This window comes from Amphiura filiformis, chromosome 6 (genome assembly GCF_039555335.1).
Source record: "Amphiura filiformis chromosome 6, Afil_fr2py, whole genome shotgun sequence".
NCBI classification, from domain to species: Eukaryota; Metazoa; Echinodermata; class Ophiuroidea; order Amphilepidida; family Amphiuridae; genus Amphiura; species Amphiura filiformis.
In genome coordinates, this window is record NC_092633.1 from 33,312,916 (window position 1) to 33,328,865 (window position 15,950).

The window sequence follows — 15,950 nt, forward strand, 5'->3', positions numbered from 1 at the left end:
GTCACCAAGAAGCTCCAAGATAACTCTACCACAGATAATCCATGTGTGGTCCAGGATTATCTATTTAGTTCCCGTTATCATGGTTATCGTTCAGGTATGCTTCAGGTTATCACTGTCTAAAAGTCTACTCGCTTAAATTACTTGGCTATTTCTTAGCTTTTCTTACTCCTTGCATTGCAGTCTAAAGAGCCGAACGACAGGTGTAAAAACAGAATATAGCCTATTGAATGTAAAAGTGCGGTAATGTTAAGTTTTGTCTGTGAATTTGCCTCTTAGAAAAGCGAGCCGTTTAAGTTGCACTGAAAACTTTTGTCATGTAAAAAAGTACGAATGAGCTCGAATGGTCCCGGCGAATGCATGGTTCACCACAGTCCAATATCTGTGGGTTCACTCTGTAGCTCTGCTTTCGGTCTCTAGGTAACACTAAAGGCATGGTTCAACCAAAGTTTTCTAGCCAAGTTCAACTTTCATGTTCCAGACGTCGGATGTTGTCGACGCTAATGTAAATTACTAGTCTATGTCATGTACATATACCACAGGAAAAGTTGGAGCCTAAAATGATGTTCACCTTTGATAAGCGGCAATATGAGAGCTAAAATTTGATTCAGATTATATTGACCCTCCGCAATTTTGATTCAAAACACTCTATAGCAGTTCGAGTTTGAGTGCATGTACTATTAAATCGGAATGTCAACAAATGCAACGAACTGCAATATTGACACTGAAAGAAAAAAACACACACACAAATGAAGCGGATCGTGAAATAGTTCAACCATTTCAAAGCCTGTGCATTTTGTCACTTTTTTGTACCGTATATGTTGCATTTCAATTTATTATCTTTATATTGAAGTTCCCAAAATCTCACTTTTTTTTTAAATTGCAAAAGAAAAATGGGCTTTTATGTGCATGTAGGCCTATAGCGTAAGTTTGAATTTCAACAATTGACACGTATCAGTTACATTGTGTTTCAGCCTTGAGTTGAACATAATTTTCACAACACCTGACGTCAAATCGACTATTATAAGAATGCTTCAGATTGAATTTTGCTCACAATTATTTTAACATAGACCTTATTTCACCATGTTCACATTATCATAGAATAGAAGATAATTGTATATTAATGCAGAAATAAAAATGCCTTTAAAAATGAACGGTGCGCCCAATGGGAGCTTTGATGTGATGTGCTGAGCCGTTTGGATAACAATTACTCCTTTAAAACAATAATGTAACATATGCATAGTAAACAAAGAAAGATTTTGAAATGCAAGGCATTATATTGCAATGAAAGAGGTGTAAAATAAAGCTTAAACAAATCGGTTAGGCCCTATTGTTAGGCAATCATAGTATATAATGTTGGGGGGGGGGGTGGGTACCGGGGAGGTTGTTGGAGCAGAATTATTCTATTTTATATTATATTTAGAATATAGCTTTGCATATTTAATTCTTATGGATGGTCAGGTTTTTCTTCTTTTTTTTCAGGTTTTTCTATTTTTGGCCGTGGGTTAAAAATTAAAAATGGTCATTTTCATGATGATCATGCATGCATGCTGCAGTTTATCGCTTATCCTTTAAAGACTAAATTAGTATTTTTGATGATGCATAAATCAAACAATCTACTTTTATTTCTTGCCAAATTTTTTATGAATTCAGTTTTGCAAGTTTTCTCTGAGATACCCCATCATTATTTCTATTTTTCTTTTAAATAAAAGCTGGCTTCAACTGAGCTGAAGGCGAGATGGCGCTGTTGAACATGTTTAGAATATAAAACCCTGCGCTATCATTAAGGCTATACATGTACGCGATGTCGAAGCAGCCAAAAAAACGATTTCGTTATTAAAAAATAACACTTTGAAGTTCATTCTACAAATCATATACTTTCAAAACTTGCATGATTTTTGTTGTTAATGAGTTATGCGTTTTACAAACGTGTTGTTGTTTCAGCCCTCTTTACAACATAACTCAAGAGCCACAGGGCCATCAAAAGTATGATGTGATATTTGAATTCTTCTACACACTTGCTATGAAATGATCAACGCAAATTTTGCCAAAGCTCACTATCATTGCAAGATGCTGCGAAATATACCAAATCGCAACAGTTTAAAATAGTTGCTAACCTTAATCCTGCTTGTTTTACTGCATGCAGTTACTGCATAGATTATAAATAACAGATGATACCAGATGATAGGCCTAATCTATGATTATTATTATACTGATCTTATGTTTAATACTGCACATTACATGCATCTTGGTTTTACCTATAGCTTACTTGATTGTTTTAATAGGTTATGGTTAAATTGTGGTGCACATGAATGATTATTTTCGTAAAATATCGTCCTGAAAAGGTCTATACTGAATACACTATCCAAAATGATCACGTTATCCAAATGAATACACTGCTATTACAGTTTTAATTAGTTTAACCAAGTGTCAAAACAAAACCAAATATCCTAATTTCAATTATTCATAAGGTGATATTTATTTGCAAAGTTTTCCATTTCTAATAGAACAAAATGTGAAAACGTATTTTAACCTGTCGCGCAGTACGTTAGCGATGGTTAACAGATATTATTGAAGTATTGAATACTGACACATTTGTCATAAAATATTTTACTCACGCATGTGAATTATTTTGTCAAGGGTATGAAAGCAGATGAATTTAAACTCTTTTAGATTCTTCTTCCCAGAAGGATAAAACATGAATAGCCAAAAAGCATTTGTGCGCGAGAAACAATTAGGTCGGGCTGTTGACCTTTTGTTTTGGGTATCAGGAGTCAATCTATTTGATTTCCCCTTTTGGAAACTACACATCCTGAGGATGTTTTCTTTGATGCTGTCTTCAGTAGATAGCAGCTATAAGTGATACATTATACTGCATTAGTTCAATATGTCTATTTTTTACCAAAAATCAAAACAATTTTGTAACAGGTGTTTATTATGTGTCTTATAGGCAACTTTCTAAGAATTTCAAAAATGGCATTCAAATTTTGACAATCATTCAATATATGTGAAAGCCACATCGTTTAGCTATATACCATCATTTACAAGAAAAATGATAAAATATGAAGAAAAAAATACAAATTATTCTGTATATTTGCCTCTTAGTATACATTAAACACCGTGTTTTGGGCCCAATAGACTACAATTGCAAAATTTTGCAAGTTCTCGTGCGAACTGGCCCATAAAATAGCAAAACACACCTCATTTGGGGCTGAAAACGCTTTTTGAAAGAAATTGTCATTATTCCTTTTTTCATGGTAGGGCAGTAAAGTGCGAAGAACGTGGCTTGAATTTTGTTGCGATGAATGCGTGCTTTTTAAGAACTATTAAAAAAGCTTTAAATATGGTTCCGTTGTGGTAATTAAAATCAAATTTGTGAGGACTGACGTGTTCGTTATGCCACCAAAAGATTTATTAAACCTTAAAGTACCGCTGCATCATCAAACACAACGAATCGCTACAGCTATTTGTCAACATTTCACTGTTAATAAATTTTATATGACATCATATAGTATGTAGCATGACTGAGTTTTTTGTGTGTGCCCTCATTTTGGAACAAACATGTTAGATAGAACAAACATGTTATAGGTAGTGTCTGGGCAGCGATATGCTGGGAGATGTATATTTCTTTTGGTATTGCTATCTTCCGTAGATAACAGTAAAATGAAGAAATAATGATAGATAATACTGTCTAGATAGCAAAATAAATAATTACGGACGTTCTATATAATTATGTTGCCAAAGAAAAAAAAATTGCTCCGATTTTGTTGAAATACTGTCATAGTAGATAGCAAAATATATAATAACCGACGTTCTCTATATAATGTTGCCAAGAGTTTCCTTAAACATTAAAGCTACCGCTCCATCAGCAAACACAATGAATCGCGCCAGCTCTTGTCAGCATTAATCATTTCGGTATGATATCATAATACGTATTCTCAACACAAACAGGTTGATTGTTTGTTTATTGCCCTCATACTGTCAACACGCAGGTGGATTACATAGAGCGATACGCGATATGGAGTGAGATTTTTTTTGTTTTTTTGTATTGCTGTCTTCCGTAGATAGCAGTGAAATTAAGATATAATGATAATGATCATACCAAAACTGTGTCAGTAGATTGCAAACTTTAATGTCCTGTAAAGATATTGATGTATTTTTAGATTATGCTACAGGGTGTATCAAAATGATTGGTATTCAACAATTTTGATGTTTACTGAAAAGACTGCCTCTTCCAAATGCAACATTGGATACTCTCGAAATGTCCAGAATGCATAGTTTATGACTTATTATACAATTAATCTACAAATTATTCGGATCTCATTTCGATGTGTCAGACTCATCCTTTATCAAGAAGAAACTGATGAGTAGCAGTCATTTTGATACAGCTTGTATATGTGAAGAAATAGCAGTACGAACGGATGTTTTTATTTTCTTCTTTAGTTGATTGTCTTAGTATTGCTATCTACTGAAGATAGTATTTTTCTGACAATTTTTCGCACATATTGTTTTCTACTAAAGACAGCATTTTCTTTCACCTTATCTATTCAAAACAGTTAACAGCTAATACTGATTCATCTAATACCCATTGTTCTATAATTGCTATCTACTGAAGACATAATACCGTTTTATATTAGGCCTATACTGTTTTATCATAAGGCATCCGCATCCCAAAAATACAAATATCAACTCTTCAGGTTCTGACGTCCAAAAAAGTCTACATATGACCACACCTTTGATGATGACATGCAAAATGCTCACTAAAACACTTTTAAAAGTTTTAAATGTTTGTTTTTGTTGATGTGGAGGGGAGCCTTATAAAATTTACAAAAACATCGGTCGGTACTCTGGCCATCGGTGGGCATAAAATACCGGTAATATTTATATTGAATACTAAACAGATATCGGTATGTGTATTCATACTCTTTATTAGAGCGAAACAAATTACAGCAGTGTGGATAAATAACACTTAATCATGATAATGCTATCTTCAGAAGATAGCATTAAAAAGAAAACTACAAAGAATGTTAGAAATGTCAATCATGTCGGTTGTGAGAATCAAATTAATAAATAAAAATTTTGTAGGTGAAATAATTAGTATAACAGTGTGGATGAATAACACTTAATCATGATAATGCTATCTTCAGTAGATAGCATTAAAAAGAAAACTACAAAGAATGCTAGAGATGCCAATGATGTCGGTCGTGAGCCTAAAATGTTATAGGTGAAGACGCAGAACAGTGTGGATAAATAACACTTAATCATCTTAATCATCTTCAGTAGATAGTATTAAAAAAATACAAAGAATGAGACTAAAAATTTCATTGGTGCAGTAGTATAGCAATGTGGATAAGTAACACTTAATCATGATAATGCTATCTTCAGTAGATAGCATTGAAAAGAAAACTACAAAGAATGCTAGAGATGTCAATGATGTCGGTCGTGAGGCTAGACGGTGGATATATGAAAGATTTAGGGGGAAGTTGTCTCAATATAAACGACAGTGATATAATATTCTCCCATCAGTAGGCCGCTATAGCATTATATAGAACAAGTGTTTTATATAGTAGGCTATAGATGGATCATTTAGAGAGCAGTATAATGCAATGATGAAATGCGTGTCAGAGATCTTAAATGTTTTCGGACAGCAATATGGATTTGAGGTGGCATAGGGGGATTTATTTGATGTGATATAGTGCAAAAAAAGTGGCTTGACTTTTGCTGCGACGATGTCAGATTCAGCGTGGGTATGGGTTTATATATAGCTATTAGGAAAAACTTTCAAATATAGTTGTGGTATAATAAAACTCAATTTGTGAGGACTGACGTGTTCGTTATATTATGCCACCAAAAGATTTATTAAACCTAAAAGTACCGCAGCATCATCAAACACAACGAATCGCTACAGCTATTGTCAAAATTTCACTATCAATAAATTCTATATGACATCATACTATGTATCATGATTGAGTTTTTTGTGTGTGTCCTCATTTTATTACAAAGATGTTAGGTAGTGTGTTGGTAGCGATATGCTGTGACATTTTTGTTTCTTTCTTTTTGTATTGCTATCTTCCGTAGATAGCAGTAAAATGAAGACATAATGATACGAATACTATCTTAGATATAGCAAAAATATTGACGTTCTCTATTATATTTGTTGCCAAAAGTTTCCTTAAACATTAAGGTACCGCTCCATCAGCAAACACAATGATTTTTTGTTTATTGCCCTCATACTGTCATATGGAACAAACAGGTGGATTGTATAAAGCGATATGGAGTGAGGTTTTTGTTTCTTTATTACTTTCTTCCGTAGATAGCAGTAAAATGAAAAAATAATTATACAAAAACTGTGTCAGTAGATTGCAAACTAAGATGAATCGCGCCAGTTCTTGTTAGGATTTCACAATTAATCATTTCTGAATGATATCATAATAAATATTTTCAACACGAACAGGTTGATTCTTTGTTTATTGTCCTCATACTGTCGTATAGAACAAGCAGGGGGGATTGCATTTTATATTGCTGTCTTCCGTAGATAGCAGTGAAATTAAGATATAATGATCATGATAATAGAAAAACTGTGTCAGTAGGTCGCAAACTATAGGCTAATGTCTTGTAAAGATATTGATGTATATATAATATTGTTGTATTGTTAGATATGATATTTGAAAATATATTGTCTGAGTATTGCTATCTACAGAAGATAGCATTTTCTAACAATTTTCTGCATTTATTGTTTTCTATTAAATACAGCATTTTTTCACATTATTTATTTTAAACCGTTAAAGGTGTACTCAGTGATCACAGTGAAAGTGTACAGAAATTAAAGTTGTTTATTAATTATTGTATAAAAGTAAAGTGAAGGATATGTCATTAAAATTGTCAATAGGTGTTTTTGAAATGAAAAAATTGGCAACAAAAAAAAAGCAAACAAAACAATTCCCCCAAAACAGGAAAAACAGCAGTTGAAGCCCATTCAAAAACAATGTAGCTAATTTCTCTACTTTAGAGAAATTACAGATTCATGTAAAAAAATTTATTTTGTCTTTAATATTCGGTTTTTGGCTTAACCACTTACAGTCTATGTTAACACATCTATCAATGACGATAAAATAGATGCCAAATTTTTTAACTTTTATGATTTTACTATCCTCCAGATGAGCAAATCACTGAATCACCTATAACACTCATTGTTCTATAATTGCTATCTACTGAAGACATCATTTTATCGTTTTGAATTTTAAAAAATACAAAAGGATCCAATTTTCAGGTGCTGGCGTCCAAAACAGTCTACATGTGACCACACCTTTGATGATGACATGTAAAATGCTCACTAAAACGCTTTTCAAAGTTTTAAAGGTTGAAATCATTTTTGTTTTTGTTGATGTGGAGGAGGAACCTTATAAAATTTACAAAAAACATCGGTCGGAACTTTGGGCCATCGGTGGGCATGAAATACCGGTAATATTTATATTGAATACTAAATAGATATCGGTATTGTATTTATAGATATTGTCTTTATAGAACAAAAAATATATAAGTGAAGTAGTATAGCAGAGTGGATAAATAACAATTCATCATAATAATGCTATCTTCAGAAGATAGCATTAAAATGAAAAATATAAAGAATACTAGAGATGTCAAAATGTCGGTTGTGAGACTAAAAATTTTATAGGTGAAGAAGTAAGAAGTATAATGATAAATAACACTTAATCATGACAATGCTATCTTCAGAAGATAGCATTAAAATGAAAACTACAAAGAATACTAGAGATGTCAAAATGTCGGCTGTGAGACTAAAAATTTTATAGGTGAAGAAGTAAGAAGTATATGATAAATAACACTTAATCATGATAATGCTATCTTCAGTGGATAGCATTAAAAAGAAAAATATAAAGAATGCTGGAGGTGTCAATGATGTCGGTTGTGAGACTTAACATTTTATAGGTGACGTAAGTAAAGCAGTGTGGATAAATAACACTTGATCATGATAATGCTATCTTCAGTAGATAGCATTAAAAAGAAAACGACAAAAAATGCTGGAGGTGTCAATGATGTCGGTTGTGAGACTAAAAATTTTATAGGTGACGTAAGTAAAGTATTGTGGATAAATAACACTTTATCATAATAATGCTATCTTCAGTAGATAGCATTAAAAGAAAAAACAAAAAATGACAGAGATGTCAACATTTTGTAGTATAAATAACACTTTATCATAATAATGCTATCTTCAGTAGATAGCATTAAAAAGAAAACTTCAAAGAATGCTAGAGATGTCAAAATGTCGGTTGTGAGACTAAAAATGTTATAGGTGAAGTAGTATAGCAGTGTGGATAAATAACACTTAATCATGATAATGCTATCTTCAGTAGATAGCATTAAAAAGAAAACGACAAAAAATGCTAGAGATGTCAAAATGTCGGTTGTGAGACTAAAAATGTTATAGGTGAAGTAGTAAAGCAGTGTGGATAAATAATACTTAATCATGATAATGCTATCTTCAGTAGATAGCATTAAAAAGAAAACTACAGAGAATGCTATAGATGTCAAAATCTCGGTGACTAGACGGTGGATATATGAAAGATTTAGGGGGAAGTTGTCTCAATATAACCGACAGTGATATAATATTCTCCCATCCGTAGGCCGCTATATCATTATATAGAACAAGTGTTTTATATAGTAGGCTATAGATGGATCATTTAGAGAGCAGATAATGCAATGATGAAGTGCGTGTCAGAGATCGTATGTTTTTGGACAGCGATATGGATTTCAGGTGGCACAGGGGGATTTATTTGATAGTGGTGGCATTAAAGATAAAGGTGATATTGCCTTTTAAGGAATTTTGCCTTTGAAGTGGAGCAATGTAAGAAGAAGCCCGAGGTGAGGAAACTGCGAAAAGATAGGTATCATGTAAAAGACGTGAACGCTATGATGCGCTGATGAAAATATTTATAGCGCCTTTAAAAGCAATGATAAAGATAATGGGCTATTCTTAGGGCCAAAGTTTTTATTTGTCAAAACATATAATCTTTTAAATGAAAATCAATTACCTTCAATTAGTGTTTTGTTTTTGGAGCCACTTGCAGATTTAAATAGTAACGCCCTGGTAACGCCGCCGCCTGGATATTTTAAACAGCGCCATTCCGAGTTGATCAATATTAAATTGTAACCGCGGAACCAACCAGAGCAACTGAAAGCCGTTTACCAGCTTTTATCGCGTCGATGAGGAACTGAAACTTCGTCAATACATTATCATCTCTGTTGGCCCAACAAACGTATCGATTTACTTTGATGTAAGAATTGTGCTCAATGAAATTGATCGTTTATTGAGTCCAAAACCTGCCAGCAAACTCAATTCGATTGATTTTATAAATGACTGTATAAGGTACCCATAAAATATTCATTTTTTTTACGTATGCGAGGAATGAATATAACATTGCAACTGTATCATCATCTTTGAATCAAAGCGGCGTGGTGAGCTTCAAACAGAGGTAAGCTTTCAAGTTCTTAAATAATAAGTGTTTAATTAAAAGCAAATAGTCATAATATACAGTACTCAAGTTGCATCTAATATGATAGCTATGTGCTTTAATTAACTTGTCATTTTTTCTGAGTGAGATGTTCTCAAGATATATGATGTTTGATTTTGGCACAAAATTACAATATAATTTATTTATTCAAATTGTGCTTCAGTGGAATTCATTCTCAAAGATTTTAACATCGGAACACAAAATAATGATCACATGATTTGTTGAATTTTGTGTTTAATTGCAAATGTATTTTTCTCACGTTATTTTCTCATCTTAAAATTAAAAGAATGGTCAACCTATCCTTGTTAATGAAAATGGAGAGTATTGTATTTGTGGAAAACTGTGTATTCTCATATTATAATTAAAGGAGTATTTCGTGATCCTAGCATCCTCTTTTTATGTCATTTTTCAGTAGATATCCACGAGAAAAGCTTATTCCCAAAATTTCAGTTGATTCCGATTTTGCGTTTGCGAGTTATGCATGATTATGTGTATTACACTGCTCCATAGACAATGCGTTGTAATTTCGTTCTGGTGCACCAGAACGAAATTCAAATTTCACGATATCTTTGCTAAACGAATTAATTTGCAAGAAACATTATGTAGTCAGAGATTTCCAGTGATATAAAAATCTCAACTTTTTTTGAGAAAAGTAGGGGGATGAGGCTGTGGATTACGAAATGCCCTTTTAATAAGCACTGAAAAATGTTTGATTTTGATTTCAAAAGCCAACATGTATCTAAGGTTAACCCATTAATTATTTACACAGTACAGTACCGTATTCTATAATGCATCAAATGCACATTTCTGGCTTTAAAAGGAAAATGGATTGAAATACCAGCATAAAACGACATACCGGTATATATATTTGTGCCAATTTGGGAGTGGGTAAGGTTGTTTAACCAATACAAGGTGGGAAAACGTGTTATAAAATCAAACCATGCATCAACCAATCATCTTTAAAGGTGGGTGGTCAGATTTGTACATATATATTTTCTATCTTACATTGAGGACTATAAAAACAATCTGTTTTCAAATTTGAGTTGCAGACTATTGGTCCAGTGGTTTGATATCAGGGTTGTAGCTAGGACATTTTTGGGTGGCATTTGATGAAAATCTTGCATATTTGGCCATGTGTTGTCAAAATTGATCAAATTCTTGACTAATTCAACAAAATTGTGCAATTTTGGACTTTGAGTGGTGGGCTCCAGTGCTAAAATTGCAGGTGAGTGGTGGGTTCCAAAACTGAGTGGTGGGCTCTGCCGCCCACCACCACCCACTGTAGCTACAACCCTGTTTGATATATAAAGCAAAAATGTGAGTGGTTACCATTTTTTCCATCTAAATGAAACATATCATGAGTATTAAATTTTACTGGGGTAATGGGGTAATTATGAAAAAATGGAGCTTTCTTATGACACCAAAAATACCAAAATGGTTTTGATGAGGAAAAATGAGGATGAGTGGTGATGTTGGTAGCTACACAATACAGTAATTCATTACCTATGCACTACTCACTAGGGTCCACAACATGCTCATCTATCAGGGGAACAGTTCTTAAACCCCAATGTACATTCATTGAATGACCTTTGAAGATTTGGGTACAAAAACTCATATTCTGCAACTATGATTATGTAATTGAGGTTATTAGACTATGCCATTGGGATGAGGCTCTTGTGGTCCATAGTGACTATCTGGCCCAGTTTTGTGTAAGTGAAATGACCTTGTTTATGACAATTCAATTTTGATGACCAACAAACATAATGTTCATTTCTTGTCTGTTGTATCATTTTTATGTTTTTATTTGATTCAGTATTAACTTACTGATTGTATCTCTAAAATTACCAATTCAATTTTATTATGGTTTCAGCAAAATGTTTTATTAATAGAAATTGAGGCCTGATGAGAAAAAATTAGAATGATGAATATCCAACTCTCAGGAATTGGATTAATTTATGAAACACATGGTGTATCATTAACTTTCAGTCATGTCTCGCAGTACAGTACTAATAATGGAAATAACAAGCATTATAACATGTATAATGTATATTAGACATTTCAAGAGAATCATGAGTGAATGCAATTTGTAAAATTTATATGAGACCAAATATGTTATACAAACCATAAGAACATGATGGGACTTCACTTCAAAGCTCTAAACTATTTACATACATAAATAAAATAAATAAAATAAAATGTAAGTGTTCCAACACAGTTATCATTTCACATCACAAATGCACTCATCTTTTGCATTAAAATATTCTGACATTTTTTTATATAACAAAGAGTGTTGCAAACAAAGCCTGCTTCATTCAGCTCCATTTATCTATCACGTTTGCATTCAAATTGCGTGTCTTGAACAATAAATGTCATCACACAAGTTGCAATATAAATACACAATAAAACTGACAAATAAAATTTGTAAAATAAAATGAATTTGTCACTCCAGGCTATAGACCAAGATGTAATAAAAATAAATGATTGAAAAATAGGAAAATAACACAAACAGGATGTTGAAATAACAGTTTTCTTGATTGAGAGTACCAAAATTTACCTCAAAAGTAATTATTTGTCATGAGTCACCCCTTTTCAGATCCTACAGTCGGTTCAGCATGTGTGTTTTACATAACACCCCTCATTAAAACTTATGAAAAGTAATTAAGTCTAAATTCTGTGTACGTGTGTAGCATCAAATTTGATTTTGACAGTCTTGAAACATGTTTTTTTGCTATTAATAACGTAAATATGAATTTAATAACCGCCAGCAGCAACATACAGCAATTTATTCTGAATTTCTGCTTAATTGTATCGATGAAGTGTTTGATCTGTAATCGGTATATAGAGTTCCCTCGGTGGTACGGAGGTGTGAGTTTATGAATATTTGAAAAGCAAATTGGACAGTGTACACCTGTGTCTTATCAATTTATTTGTTGTTACAATGCAGCCAAGAGACACATCATAAATAATGCTTCATATAAGGTGGTATACTTATCCACACTTCATTTTGTCCTTTGGGTAAACTACAAGAAATAGAAGAACTAGTCAGAGGAAAAGGCTACAAGCATGCATTAGCGCCAATCCGGCTTGAAATTTAGGGGGACAATAGGACTGAATTGTCAAAAAGTGGTTGAAAAGAACAAAAATTGGGTCATTTTTGCCAAAAGTGTGGGAGGGGGGGCACGTCACCCCTGTCCACCTGGGATTGATGCCATGCATGCAAACATGGATGTGCATTTTATTGAGGACCTAAAAAAGGGAGAAATTTTGAGAAATATTTTATGTATGATGATTTACCATTGTATTTTCAGTTCTAACATAAGCAATTATCATTATTATTATGCTAAATTTTTAAATATTTGTACAAAATGAGTCCCAAATTATTATTATAGACAAAGATGTGCAAATTTTGACAATTCCCCTCTACTTAATATTCTTCTTGCTTTTACTCCCATTAATACTTAATTGTCTATCTCAGTTGCAGTAATCTCTGCTCCCCTCCCCCTCTTTCTCTCTGGGTATGTGGGGGTGTGTGTGTGTGTGTGTGGTAGGGGTGTTTATGTGGAGTTGTTTTTGTGTATATGCTTAATTATACATGTATGTGTTTCTCTATTCTATAGCACTGCCTGTCTCTCTTGTTTTTCTATGTTATCTTAAATTGTTCTTTTCTCTTTCTCTAAATCCTTGTGTTTCTCAATCTGCCGTGTCTTACACCCTCTGGCTACACTGCTCTATTTTGATTTAAAGTGCATTTCACTATTTCAATTCCGTTCTTTTATTCCCTGTATAATACAAACACATCAAAAAGGACTCACACAGAAAACAAATATTATGGAAGAGATGGCCGGAAGGCCAGTCAGGCCAGGTAGAGTCACCCTGTGATACAAAAGGATCAGAAACAGCAAAATGATTAAGTCCTGACACCGGCCACCACCAGACTAGGAAAATGATATTGTTAAATTGAATTTTTGATTTGTGCGTAGTTCAATGTTCAAATTAAATATACAAGCTACAGTAACATATACATATTAGATCAGATTTTCTCACAGAATGGGACAAAAATAGTATGCACTTTCTCTAATTACCACTTCAACTGATATTCCTTTGGTCATAAAATGTAATTGTCTTCTGTAGTGTAAAATATGTGAAAATAAATTCCTAATGTGTTTGTGAACATACAGAGGTTGCTCCTTTAAATCTGATCAGTTTATTGTGTCTTGTCTGTGAGATGGACCCGAGGCTTAATCCAAGAACATGTTCCCTTCAGAGAAACAAGTGCATCCATCATTTACGTAAATACTAGAGCCGGCAAAATGTCTTGGGAAACAAAAAAGAGTCAATAAATTTCAATTCTTGGAACATTATATGTCTCTGGTGTCTCCTCCGAAGTGAGTGGGTAATTTAAGTCCGCACAAAAAGGGTAACTTTGCCCGTGACTTTGATGGTTTGCCACCTCCGGTGATACGTTTGGGCAATTCACACACGTTTGTGCTGCCAAAAAGCATGTGTGTTGATATTAAAAATCCATCACTTTGGCTGATCATAGTTTGGTAGGATGATTCGTGTTGTGTAAAGTAGGTCTAGGATACATGTTGTCAATATAATAAAGCTACGCTGAAGCACAAGAGACAAGAATTGACCAATATGAGGCCAACATATAAAAAACGCAGAGTGTTATGAGGCCTTGACTACACACTTTATGTTTAATAATGTATTCAAAAAGGTTTTGATTAAATATTAATATTGCTAACATTAGCCATATGAGCTTACATGCATTATTTGTTAAGAATACTAATATTGCCAACATTAGCCATATGAGCTTACATGCATTATTTGTTAAGTTATTTTTGTGGCTGTGGTATTGCTGTGACTTTATACTCAGGCATGAAAATTGTCAGCATTTTAGCAGATTTCAGCATTTTTTGTTATTGTTTTCAGTGTTTTCATCCTATTTCTGAATCAAATTTGCAGAAAATGGTAAATAAACATGGTTTTCAGTGGGTTTTTTTCAAGACCCTTTCATGCCTGTATATTCTAAAAGATAGCAGACTACACTAGATTCTGACCATGTTTATTGTGAGACTTGATTTGATCCAACCAAGCTAAAAGAGACAATTATAAGGTTATTAGGCCATTTTGATTTAATAGTTCATCTCAAAGCCCCCGCACGCATTAATAAAGTGACCCGCTTTTTGCATGTTATTCCCGCAGGATTGAGTAAATTGCAGTTTTTTCCCCCGCTGTATTATTTATTTTTTCAAAATCCACACACAAAAATATCACGTCTAATATCGTCAGGCAGACATCATCATAGCCTAAATCGTAAATCTCAATAAAATTCTTCATCTTGACCACAGTGAAACCTCCTTGAGAGGTGAAAAGGTGGTCTATTGTCAAAAGCTTGTCCCACAAATTAAAAAACAAATTCAAGTAAAACAAAAATAACCCTAAAAAAACCTGCATTCCGCATTAGGTTTTCAAATTGGGAAGCGCTTTGGAGACAAACCATTAAATTAAGATGGCCTTATCACCGTCAACCCAGTTATTATCATCATCAATCCAGTTATTATCATCATCAACACACTTATCATCGTCAACCCAGTTATTATCATTGTCAACCCAGTTATTATCATCGGCGTCAGCACAGTTACCAAGTAAACAGATAGCAGGCTATGGTAGATGACCAGATGCTGACCATTATTGATCTTCTCAATATCCTTTGTTTTGCTTCTCCTTAACATCTTATGTTTTTAATATACACTCCTTCTTAACATCCTTTGTTTTGGACATTGCTTCTTCTCAACATCCTTTGATTTTGACATTTGCTTCTCTCAACATCCATTTGTTTTGGACATTGCATCTCCTCAACATCCTTTGTTTTAAACATTGCTTCTCCTTAACATTCTTTGTTTTGGATGTTTTCTTCTCCTTAACATCCTTTGATTTTGACATTTGCACAACATCCCTTGTTTGGGTATTGCTTCTTTTTGAACATTGCTTCTTTGTTTTGGACATTGCTTCTCTTTAACATCCTTCGTTTTGGACACTACTTCTCAACAACATCCTTTGTTTTCGACATTGCTCTTCAACATCCTTTGTTTTGGAAAATGCTTCTCCTCAACATGCTATGTTTTTGGACATGCTACTCCTCAACATCCTTTGTTTGGACATGCTACTCCTCAACATCCTTTGTTTTGAACATTGCTTCTCCTCAGTGTGTAATGGACATTACTAGATCAACAACTTGCTATCTTATACCCCTTTGACTTGTCCCTCATGAGTATAGAGATGTTCATATGATGGGAAACATTAACCCAAGTCACACACACGTCTACTCTATCAATTTATTACTCACGGGGTGCGTTGACCAACCATTAATACAACACATTCATCAATGAGGCTATGCTATCACTAAAAATGCCAACA

The 15,950-nt window shown here is 33.5% G+C and overlaps 1 protein-coding gene across 2 annotated transcripts in view; it reads left to right on the forward strand.

The window, feature by feature from the left end:
* The first annotated feature begins 9,201 nt into the window (after positions 1 to 9,201).
* LOC140155308 (protein O-mannosyl-transferase TMTC1-like) overlaps positions 9,202 to 15,950 on the forward strand; it is an 89,230-nt gene continuing 82,481 nt past the window's right edge. For both annotated transcript variants that reach the window (XM_072178093.1, XM_072178094.1), the window contains exon 1: positions 9,202 to 9,488. The gene's annotated coding sequence lies outside the window, so the exon portion shown is untranslated. The remainder of the gene's footprint in view (positions 9,489 to 15,950) is intronic.